Raw genomic sequence first — 12,967 nt, 5'->3', positions numbered from 1 at the left:
ATCCCATAGATACAGTTGGTTTCACTTTTTTTCTCACCAAAAACCCAATGTATAGATTAGGAAACACTTTACATTCATAAACTAAAATTGAATACATTTTACGTTACTTAAACTTTGCACATTCTACACTAGAACAATATCTACAAGGGAAGCTCAAACCCTCAAGTGCACACTGTCCCCAGCCAAAAGACTTTAATTATTGTCTCTCTCAATGTCTTAGATGAAGCCTGTTGTAGCTGTTGCATAATTTACTAATAGTTTAAGCCTAGTTACGTTATTACTACAGTAGATGCATTACTCGCAGTTCATGACACGACGTGGCAGATTTAGGACTCAGACGCAGAGATAGGAGTTTGAGGCCAAGGCAGATATTTATTAAACAAAAACAGCTAATATCCACCTCATAACCTTTGTCATTATCTTATAACCAAAGACATTTTCACTTGTTTTCACCTAATGTATAGATAAACAAAGTAATGCTGTACATTCCTTTAGTATAATGAAATAAATAACATGCTTTTCTCTTTTATTTACTTTTCAGCTACCAACGCCCCAGGTAACCTCCCACACCTCTTTGCACATTGCGCACCAGAATAATGATTTGCAAGGGAAGCTAAACACACCCATTTGCCTCCAGTAATAAGTTGTTTGCGAATGCCTAAAGGTCTAATGTGAAATCTGATGTAGTCTAACCATTAATTGGAGCCTAGGTTAGCTATACGTTATAACTACGGTGAACAGATGGATTATTAGCAGTTCATCTGGCTGCCACTAACTAATATCTACCTCACAACCGTTGTCATTATCTCATAACCTAAGTCGTTTTTTTCCCTCCAAATACTCATGTATAGACAAGGTAATACTGTATATTCCTCAAGTATAATGGAATAAATAATGTTTTTCTCTTTTATTTACTTTTCAGATGCAAGTAAGTCACCAAACCTACACTTTGTACATTGTACACCAAAACTGCTATCTACAAGGGAAGGTCAAACCCTCAAGTGCACACTGTCCCCAGCCAAAATACTTCAGTTATTGTCTCTCTCAAAGTCTTAGATGAAGCCGGTTGTAGCTGTTTCATAATTTACTAATAGTTTAAGCCTAGTTACGTTATTACTACAGTAGATGTATTACTCGCAGTTCATGACACGACGTGGCAGATTTAGGACTCAGACGCAGAGATAGTAGTTTGAGGCCAAGGCAGGTATTTATTAAACAAAAAAAAAAAACTCCTCGTTTAGAGGGAAAAAACAAAGGCTATTAAATGTTAAACTAAAGGCGCTCCAAAAGGGAGGATGTCTAAACTACAAACAAACCAATATCACTCCTTAACTAAAACTATACAGGACAACAAGGCTGAGGACTGACTGGCTCTGACGAAAACACTTAGGCACAAGACAGGGGAGACGCAGACTATTTAACACATGTGGGTAATGGGAAACAGGTGGACACAATCAGGATTGACACTAACACCACATGAGGAAGGGCAAGTGACCTGAAACGAAAGGAGTCAGAATTTTCCAAATAAAACAGGAAATGACAAGACAACCTCACCGCGGTGTGTGACAGTACCCCTCCCGACAGCCTAGGCTGGTCAGGATGATCCCTATAGAAGTCCTCAATTAGAGAGTCATCCATAATGAAGCGGGAAGGAACCCACTGTCTCTCCTCGGGCCCATACCCCTCCCAGTCCACCAAGAACTGCCTGCCCCGGCCACGATTGCGGACGGCCAGCAGTCGCTTCACTTTGTAGACGGGGCCCCCATCCACAATCACAGGAGGCGGCGGGCGCGAGGGAGCCGGAACCAGGGGACTCTCCTTGACTGGCTTGACTTGGCTCACGTGGAACATGGATGAACACGAAGGGACTGAGGCAGGCGGAGACGGACAGCGGCCGGGTTGATCACCTTGGAGATTGGGTACGGACCCACAAACCGTGGTGCCAACTTTTGGCATGGCACCTTCAAGTGGAGGTTCTTGGAGGACAGCCACACTTTATGCCTCGGCTGGTATGCTGGAGCAGGTCTCCTCTTTTGATCAGCTGCTCGCTTGACTCTGTCCCTCTGGCGCTCCAGTACCTGCCGAGCGGCTGCCCAGATGCGATGGCAGCGGCGGACCAAGGCATGGGCAGAAGGAACAGAGGCCTCAGACTCCAGGTTAGCAAAGAAGGGGTGATCGTAGCCAAAAACACATTTGAATGGGGTGAGTCCTGTGGCAGAAGTAGGCAGCGAGTTATGGGCAAGCTCAACCCAGACCAGGTGTTTGCTCCACGTTGAAGGATTCTGGGAGACTAGGCACCGGAGACCGGTTTCTAACTGTTGGTTGAGGCACTCAGACTGGCCGTTAGCCTCAGGGTGGTAACCTGAGGTTAGGCTGGCTTTGGCTCCGACTAAGCGGTAAAACTCCCTCCAAAAGCGAGACACAAACTGGGGCCCCCGGTCCGACACAATGTCTCTACGGAACCCATGAACTCGAAAGACGTGGTTAATCATGACCTCAGCCGTTTCCTTGGCTCATAACCTAAGTCGTTTTTTTCCCTCCAAATACTCATGTATAGGCAAGGTAATACTGTATATTCCTCAAGTATAATGGAATAAATAATGTTTTTCTCTTTTATTTACTTTTCAGATGCAAGTAAGTCACCAAACCTACACTTTGCACATTGTACACCACAACTGCTATCTACAAGGGAAGCTCAAACCCTCAATTGCACACTGTCCCCAGCCAAAATACTTCAGTTATTGTCTCTCTCAAAGTCTTAGATGAAGCCGGTTGGCTACGTTATTACTACAGTAGATGGATTATTAGCAGTTCATCTGGCTGCCACTAACTAATATCTACCTCACAACCGTTGTCATTATCGCATAACCTAAGTCGTTAGCACATTGTACACCAGAAAATGATCTATTGTACATGGGAAGCTCAAACATTAAGTACTCAACTGCATCCAGCCAAAGGAGTCAGAATTTTCCAAATAACTGTTTCAGTTGATTCATAATATATTTTTGTTTGTTTTGTTTTATTCATTTTTTCCTTTCGAACACATTATTACAGGTTACATCGATCACATCATATCATTTGTAACAATGACATACGAAAGAAGGGCTGACGGGTAGAAGCCATGGCTTATTAGTAACCCGTCCCCATCGATTCTTGCTCTACGCACGAATAAGTGGTTAAGAAAATGAATGGATGATTTTACTACGACATACTATATTTGTGTATTTAAATCAAATAAGTAAATGATGTAGAATAAAGGAAACGGTTGTAAACTAGATTAGAGTGAATTGCTGTAAAAGTAAATACAGTAACTAATTTATATACAGTAAATGCTTGTAAAAAAGGCAATAATGTACTGAGATTTTACAAGAATTAGCTGGCAACTTTTTTGCCACTTATTTCTTGTAAATTCTAGAGTCAATTCGTTACAGTGCAGCCAAACTTTTGTTGTAGTTGATTCATAATATCGTTTCAAGAATTTACGGCTAGCTAGCTACATTACAACTATAATTTTAGCATGTATTATTATCAGGGACTTGCGGTCAGAGGCAGGTAGGGGAGGCTCCTTTACCTTACTCCGTCCTGCGTGTGAAGAGTAAAATAATAATGATTATTATTATTATTATTACATGAAATAGCCTAGCTATGTTATAACTACAATATAAGGATGCACTACTTGCCGTTCATCTGGCTGCCACTTCTCAACCTTCATCATTATCTCATAACCAAAATCATTTCCACTTTTTTTCACAAAATCCTAATGTATAACCAATGCTGTACATTCCTCAAGTATAATGGGATAAATAACATGTTTTTCTCTTTTATTTCCTTTTCAGCTAACGACGACATAAGTAAAGTCCCACACCTACACTTTGCACATTGTACACCAGAACAGTGATCTACTTGGAAAGCTCAAACCCTCAAGTGCCATTGCCCCAGAAACATGGAACACACATAGAAAATTATCGGGAACACTGATCCTAACTGAAAAAATTATTTACTGATTTTAACACGGATTGGTTTGTTACAACTTACAAACAGACATGCAGTTATGTTACCAGTGGTTACATTTATAATCGGGGCTTTCATAACCAGGTTAGCAAAAAATAAAAAACGTCTACGATGGGAGAACTTGTTTTAAAGTACTAGTAGCTTGTTTCAATCAAGATGTTGCTTTAAGTGTAAAAACTATAGAACAGATCAATGAACTTCGTCTTGATAAATCACATGTTTACATCGATCTGATGAAGGTAGCGGAGCATGTACACGGAAGATCGGAATATGCAAGTAGTTGACCAGAAATCTTCATTCTGGAATGTAAAGCCTTTTTATTTTTTTTTACAGTGTGGTGTTGATTAAAGCACAATTAAAAGCTTTGAAAACAAATGTTCCAATTAAGGTAAAAATTGAAATAGAGGCTAATATTCTATTTTGGATTCATAGTTTTATTCTTGACTTCAAAAAAGCCCATGCCTCACCAGTCACATCATTGATTAATTAGTCGATCATTTTCCTTGCCATCATCAACTAATATATAAAGCTCTCAATTTCCCACATTCTACCACACAGTAATTTTAACAAATGTTTTGTCGGGCTTTTTCTTGAAAGGAACAAAATCTATTTTGACTACTACCACTCAGATGTGAAATAATAGAATTGTTGTCTTTTGTTGGTAGTTCTCCAAGAGGAACCCACTGGAGGAGGAAGAGGTACTGTGACATCACACGCACATGTGCTCACATGGTCCATGTACTGCCAATCACTGGGAGCAAATCTACTTGTTCATCAAAAACAACTAGCATTGCTGTGCCTTCACCAGTAGATGCCAGCAAAGCACAAATGGTTGCTATCACTCATGCGCTGTGAGAAAATGCTGTGAAAACTCACCAACAGACTCAGAAGCGTCTCGATGTTATTCCACTTAATGGTTGTAGTAGTCTAGATATCACTTTAATTGGGCTGATGACATAATATTGCCACTCAAAGAGAAAAACAGCAGTTTTCCATCGACATTATGCATAATTTTGTTGTGGACTAAAGCAAGTCACGTTCAACTAAAGAGTAAAGAAATAAGTAATTTAGTTGTTGTGTTTCTTCGTATTGCCCAACAGTGTACGGGCATATAAAAGCTCAGGTTATCCATGCCCTGGGAGTTAACGTGACAGAGATCATCCAACAAGTAAGTGCATGCAATACATGACGCGCCCAGCAAAGAAGTACACATTCTTGCTCTTATTATGAATGTTTGTTCTCTCACAGTTCCTCATTGATTTAACCAGTGGAATATGCCCGGAATGCGAAATTGAGATCAATACAACGGTAACCCAACAGCAGATCCTGGCCTTAGCCTGATGGAGTTCTAACTTCTCCATGTGCAACAGAGGAGATGCCAAGTGTTCCAGTTTATCAAGAGTGGCGTATGCTTGCCATGCACATAGGGAGGACTTAAAGGCATGCTCAACTAAATCTGACAATAAAAGAGTATACCGGCATATTGCTATGAGAAAAACTTCTTCTTTTTTTCAGATCTGGAATGACATGCAGGACAAACATAGTACCAGAATATTATTCATATTTTGAGTGAGTTGATTTTTCTGGACAAATAAGTTTTTGCACTTAATTTTGGTTTGCTGTGAATCCGTTTTGTGCCATCCTTGACCTTGAACTGTCTTTTTTATGTACGAGGGTATGAGGTTATTCTTTGATTATTTAAACCCTTTATGTTGAAGGCTATTTTTTTTTTTTAATACATGGGCCATTGAGAGATGCATTTGTCAGACGAGGCCCATTGAATTATCATGTGGTGCAACCAAAAAGAAATAGCCAATGTGGGACTTTTATTTTGAAATACATTTAAAGACAGGAGTTTGTATCATCCACAAGACAACCAAGAACCCATGGAAGCATCTATCAGGTTTGTCTCACAACTATGTAAAATAAATAAATAAATAACTTTTTAGCAACATGTATGTATTTGGACATCATGTGGTATTACCTGAAAAAAATGTTTATATATATTATTCCCCAACAAATTTATATTTTTATTATAATTTTACTTGATGTTTTGTTTAGTTTCGATGGTGAATGTAGCCACAACATGGCTAAAGGAGCTTGGCGGGGTTATTGGCCCAAAGTGCCCCTTTATCTATTTATTTATAGTTTAAAAATATATATATATATATATATATATATATTATGATTTGCTTTTCCTTTGTTTGTGAAAGTAATTTTGTTGCCTTGCAAGACTAAAATTCAGCAACATAATTTGCATAAAACAAATGATTATGATCTTGGATGACGCGCTCTCATTCGAAGCCAGGTCGCTCACCGCTCCACCTTCTGTCAGGAAGTTGTTCGCCATAAAGTTGGCTCTGAGGGTACGAGGAACATGTATCCCACACTTTCATAAAGACCACGATCCTTCCCATCCACTTTCGCCACTGCAAAAATCTCCGGTGACCGGTGTACTGCTTCTGCTACAACTACTGATGCGTGTAAGGTACACAGAATATGTCGGAATTTGTATCTAGCTCAGAATTTTACTAAACCCCCCTTCCTGAAGACTCCAACTCAGCAAGGCAGACATTGTATTGATGCTATCCGCTAATCATGTAAACAATGAAGTCACACGTTTTGTTATACTTTAACAAGGGCTGGCAAGCGCTAGGGGCACGTAGGTCTGGGTTGCGAGCAGCACGGGTCTAACCGCGCTGTAAATAAATAAATAATGAAGCTTCTGCTCAATGCGAAAAATAAAACAACTCTCAGTAGATGTTTGTAACTTTTTTTCTGTTAAGCTATATAAGTCTTGTAGTATGTATGTACTCAATTATAGCTGAATTGAAATGTACTTTAAAGGGATAGTTCGGGGGTTTGGACACGAATCTGTATGGCAGCCGCCATCCTCACCTAAAGTGGTGTGGATCAGCACTGACAGTGTCCTGTGACTCGAGACATGGTTTGGTGTCGGTACCGGATGTGATCGGTCTGCTAGATTGTATCGGGGTCGCCTACAGATGATGTCACGCTACAGGATTGGCTGGAAATTGTCCATTGACATTTGTTCAATAAAGTTATATGATAAAAAATTTTGACGGTAAAACATTGGAAAGAAATGATTAAATATGTTATTGAAATATACAAATGAATGGACGGAAATTGTAAAAACGTGAATAAACCTAAGAATATAAAAGCAAGATACTTGAAGATTAAAGAAATAATAAAATTGATAGAAGCGCCTTCGCGCTTGCCGGTGACGTCACTAATGCAGCGCTAGCTAAATGCGCGATTTACTTCGGTTTGGTTTCTTTTTTACTATCTTGGCCAATTGATTAGGTACACCCAGGATTCTGGTCAATTCATTAGGTACACCCTGGATTCTTGCCACTCCGCCCACCCAGGGCGGCGGCCATCTTGGCCAATTAATTAGGTACACCTTGGATTCTCGCCACTCCGCCCACCCAGGGCGGCGGCCATCTTGGCCAAATAATTAGGTACACTAAGGATTCTCTCCCCTCCGCCCACCCGGGGCAGCGGCCATCTTGGCCAATTGATTAGGTACAGCCAGGACTTTTCAGTCACAATTTTTTTTTATTTGATTCTTTTCCAAATTTGTAGCGTGTGACTATTACTGTGTTTTTTTTGCTGATTATGGTTTATTATTAAATACTATAACTTGTCCATTTCCTTTGCTAAAGTAAATGTTTTCTTTTATAATATTGATGAGTTCTTCAAGATGCGCAAACAGTGACTGTGCGCATGTTGTCTCCACAGTTTCCTCAGGGCACACATACACATATAAAAGTAATTTGTAAGATGTTAATTTTAAACCCTAGTTTTAAACCCTAACCCTAATAAAAAAGCCTAGTTTGAAACCCTAACACTTATATAAAACCCTAGTTTGAAACCCTAACCCTAATGTAAAACCCTAGTTTGAAACCCTAACCCTAGTTTAAAATCCTATTTTGTAACCCTAACCCTAGTTTAAAACCCTACTTTGAAACCCTAACCCTAGTTTCAAACCCTACTTTGAAACCCTAACCCTAGTTTAAACCCCTACTTTGAAACCCTAACCCTAGTTTTAAACCCTACTTTGAAACCCTAACCCTAGTTTAAAACCCTACTTTGAAACCCTAACCCTAGTTTAAAACCCTACTTTGAAAACTTAACCCCTAGTTTTAAACCCTACTTTGTAACCCTAACCCTAGTTTAAAACCCTACTTTGTAACCCTACCCCAAGTTTAAAACCCTTCTTGAAACCCTAACCCTAATCCAAACCCCTACTTTGAAACCCTAACCCTAGTTTAAAACCCTAACCTTACTTTGTAACCCTAACCCTAGTTAAAAACCCCTACTTTGAAACCCATACCCTAGTTTAAAACCCTACTTTGAAACCCTAACCCTAAAATAAAACCCTTGTTTGAAACCCTAACCCTAATATAAAACCCTAGTTTGAAACCCTAACCCTAGTTTAAAACCCTACATTAAAACCCTAACCCTAGTTTAAAACCCTATTTTGAAACCCTAACCATAGTTTTAAACCCTACTTTGAAACCCTAACCCTAGTTCAAACCCCTACTTTGAAACCCTAACCCTAGTTTAAAACCCTACTTTGTAACCCTAACCCTTGTTTAAAACCCTACTTTGTAACCCTAACCCTAGTTTAAAACCCTACTTTGTAACCCTAACCCTAGTTTAAAACCCTAATTTGAAACCCTAACCCTAGTTTTAAATCCTACTTTGAAACCCTCACTCTAGTTTAAAACCCTATTTTGAAACCCTAACCCTAGTTTAAAACCCTACTCTGAAACCTTAAACCTAGTTTAAAACCCTACTTTGAAACCCTAACCCTAGTTTTAAACCCTACTTTAAAACCATAACCCTAGTTTAAAACCCTACTCTGAAACCTTAACCCTAGTTTAAAACCCTAACTTGAAACCCTAACCCTAGTTTAAAACCCTACTTTGAAACTCTAACCCTAATTTAAAAACCCTAGTTTTAAACCCTAACCCTAATGTTAAACCCTATCTTAAAACCCTAACCCTAATATAAAACCCTAGTTTGAAACCCTTACACTAATATAAAACCCTACTTTGAAACCCTAACCCTAGTTCAAACCCCTACTTTGAAAACCTAACCCTAGTTTAAAACCCTACTTTGTAACCCTAACCCTAGTTTAAAACCCTACTTTGAAACCCTAACCCTTGTTTAAAACCCTACTTTGAAACCCTAACCCTAGTTTAAAACCCTACTTTGAAACCCTAACCCTAGTTTAAAACCCTACTTTGAAACCCTAACCCTAGTTAAAAACCCTACTTTGAAACCCTAACCCTAGTTTTAAACCCTACTTTGAAACCCTCACCCTAGTTTAAAACCATACTTTGTAACCCTAACCCTAGTTTAAAACCCTTCTTTGAAACCCTAACCCTAGTTTAAAACCCTACTTTGAAACCCTATCCCTAGTATAAAACCCTACTTTGAAACCCTTACCCTAGTTCAAACCCCTACTTTAAAACCCTAAACCTAGTTTTAAACCCTACTTTGAAACACTAACCCTAGTTTTAAACCCTACTTTGAAACCCTAACCCTCGTTTTAAACCCTACTTTGTAACCCTAACCCTAGTTTAAAACCCTAACCCTAGTTTTAAACCCTACTTTAAAACCATAACCCTAGTTTAAAACCCTACTTTGAAACCCTAACACTAGTTTAAACCCCTACTTTGAAACCCTAACCCTAGTTTTAAAGCCTACTTTGTAACCCTAACCTTAGTTTAAGACCCTACTTTGAAACCCTAACCCTAGTTCAAACCCCTACTTTGAAACCCTAACCCTAGTTTAAAACCCTACTTTGAAACCCTAACCCTAGTTTGAAACCCAACTTTGAAACCCTAACCCTAGTTTAAAACCCTACTTTGAAACTCAAACCCTAGTTTAAAACCCTACTTTGAAACTCTGACCCTAATTTAAAAACCCTAGTTTTAAACCCTAACCCTAATGTAAAACCCTAGTTTTAAACCCTAACCCTAATGTAAAACCCTAGTTTGAAACCCTAACCCTAATGTAAAAGCCTAGTTTGAAACCCTAATACTAATATAAAACCCTAGTTTGAAACCCTAACCCTAATGTAAATCCCTAGTTTTAAACCCTAACCCTAGTTTAAAACCCTATTTTGTAACCCTAACTCTAGTTTAAAACCCTACTTTGAAACCCTAACCCTACTTTCAAACCCTACTTTGAAACCCTAACCCTAGTTTAAAACTCTACTTTGAAACCCTAACCCTAATTTATAAACCCTAGTTTTAAACCCTGACCCTAATGTAAAAACCCTAGTTTTAAACCCTAACCCTAATGTTAAACCCTACTTTGAAACCCTAACCCTAAGTTAAAACCCTACTTTGAAACACTAACCATAGTTTTAAACCCTACTTTGTAACCCTAAACCTAGTTTAAAACCTTAACTCTAGTTTAAAACCCTAGTTTGTAACCCTAACCCAAGTTTAAAACCCTAACCCTAGTTTTAAACCCTAACCCTAGTTTTAAACCCTACTTTAAAACCATAACCCTAGTTTAAAACCCTACTTTGAAACCCTAACCCCTAGTTTTAAACCCTACTTTGTAACCCTAACCCTAAATTTAAAGCCTACCTTGAAACCCTAACCCTAGTTTAAAACCCTACTTTGAAACCCTAACCCTAGTTTAAAACCCTACTTCGTAACCCTACCCCAAGTTTAAAACCCTTCTTTGAAACCCTAACCCTAGTTTGAAACCCTACTTTGTAACCGTAACCCTAGTTTAAAACCCTACTTTGAAACCCTAACCCTAGTTTTAAACCTTACTTTGAAACCCTCGTCCTAGTTTGAAACCCTACTTTGAAACCCTAACCTTAGTTTAAAACCCTACTTTGAAACACTTACCCTAGTTTTAAACCCTACTTTGAAACCCTAACCCTCATTTTAAACCCTACTTTGTAACCCTAACCCTAGTTTAAAACCCTAACCCTAGTTTTAAACCCTACTTTAAAACCATAACCCAAGTTTAAAAGCCTACTTTGAAACCCTAACCCTAGTTTAAAACCCTTCTTTGAAACCCTAACCCTAGTTTAAAACCCTACTTTGAAACCCTAACCCTAGTTTTAAAGCCTACTTTGTAACCCTAACCTTAGTTTAAGACCCTACTTTGAAACCCTAACCCTAGTTCAAACCCCTATTTTGAAACCCTAACCCTAGTTTAAAACCTTACTTTGAAACCCTAACCCTAGTTTAAAACCCTACTAAGTAACTCTAACCCTAGTTTAAAACCCTAGTTTAAAACCCTAACCCTAGTTTTAAACCCTACTTTAAAACCCTAACCCTAGTTTAAAACCCTACTAAGTAACCCTAACCCTAGTTTAAAACCCTAGCTTAAAACCCTAACCCTAGTTTTAAACCCTACTTTGAAACCGTAACCCTAGTTTAAAAACATACTTTGTAACCCTAACCCTAGTTTAAAACACTTCTTTGAAAACTTAACCCTAGTTTAAAACCCCTACTTTGAAACCCTAACCCTAGTTTAAAACCCTACTTTGAAACTCTAACCCTAATGTAAAAGCCTAGTTTGAAACCCTAACACTAATATAAAAACCTAGTTTGAAACCCTAACCCTAATGTAAAACCCTAGTTTGAAACCCTAACCCTCGTTTAAAACCCTATTTTGTACCCCTTACCCTAATTTTAAACCCAAGCTTGAAACCCTAACCCTAGTTTAAAACCCTTCTTTGAAACCCTAACCCTAGTTTTAAACCCTACTTTGGAACCCTAACCCTCGTTTTTAACCCTACTTTGTAACCCTAACCCTAGTTTAAAACCCTATTCCTAGTTTTAAACCCTACTTTAAAACCATAACCCTAGTTTAAAACCCTACTTTGATACCCTAACCCTAGTTTAAAACCCTAACACTAGTTTAAAACCCTACTTTGAAACCCTAACCCTAGTTTAAAACCCTACTTTGTAACCCTAACCCTTGTTTAAAACCCTACTTTGTAACCCTAACCCTAGTTTAAAACCCTACTTTTTAACCCTAACCCTAGTTTAAACCCCTACTTAGAAACCATGACCCTAGTTTAAAACCTTTCTTTGAAACCCTAACCCTAGTTTTAAACCCTACTTTGAAACCCTTACCCTAGTTTAAATCCCTACTTTGTAACACTTACCCTAGTTTAAAACCCTACTTTGAATTCCTAACCCTAGTTTAAAACCCTATGTTAAAACCCTAACCCTAGTTTAAAACCCTACTTTGAAACCCTAACCCTAGTTTAAAACCCTACTTTGAAACCCTAACCCTAGTTTAAAACCCTACTTTGTAACCCTACCCCAAGTTTAAAACCCTTCTTTGAAACCCTTACCCTAGTTTAAAACCCTACTTTGAAACCCTAACCCTAGTTTAAAACCCTACTTTGAAACCCTAACCCCTAGTTTTAAACCCTACTTTGTAACCCTAACCCTAGTCGTAACCCCTACTTTGAAACCATAACCCTACTTTAAAACCCTACTTTGAAACCCTAACCCTAGTTTAAAACCCTACTTTGAAACCCTAACCCTAGTTTGAAACCCTACTTTGAAACCGTAACCCTTATTTAAAACTCTACTTTGAAACCCTAACCCTAGTTTAAAACCCTACTTTGAAACCCTAACCCTAGTTTTAAACCCTACTTTAAAACCCTAACCCTAGTTTTAAACCCTACTTTGTAACCCTAACCCTAGTTTAAAACCCTACTTTGAAACCCTAACCCTAGATTTAAATCCTACTTTGAAACCCTCACCCTAGTTTAAAACCCTATTTTGAAACCCTAACCCTAGTTTAAAACCCTACTTTAAAACCATAACCCTAGTTTAAAACCCTACTTTGAAACCCCAACCCTTGTTTAAAACCCTACTTTGAAACCCTAACCCTAGTTTAAAACCCTACTTTGAAACTCTAACCCTAATTTAAA

General features: G+C 38.5%; 1 long non-coding RNA gene across 1 annotated transcript; it reads left to right on the top strand.

Annotated features, from left to right (window-relative positions):
* The first annotated feature begins 3,325 nt into the window (after nt 1-3,325).
* LOC147155489 (uncharacterized) lies at nt 3,326-5,969 on the top strand. The gene is made up of 2 exons (XR_015092281.1): nt 3,326-5,179; nt 5,260-5,969. It is a non-coding gene; the product is annotated as an uncharacterized LOC147155489 (long non-coding RNA).
* The last annotated feature ends 6,998 nt before the right edge of the window (nt 5,970-12,967 follow it).

This window comes from Leptonotus elevatus, chromosome 22 (assembly GCF_054856555.1).
Source record: "Leptonotus elevatus isolate MCC_2025b chromosome 22, RoL_Lele_1.0, whole genome shotgun sequence".
NCBI lineage: Eukaryota > Metazoa > Chordata > Actinopteri > Syngnathiformes > Syngnathidae > Leptonotus > Leptonotus elevatus.
The sequence above is the reverse complement of the archived record's forward strand: the minus strand, read 5'-3'. Positions and strand labels throughout refer to the sequence as shown.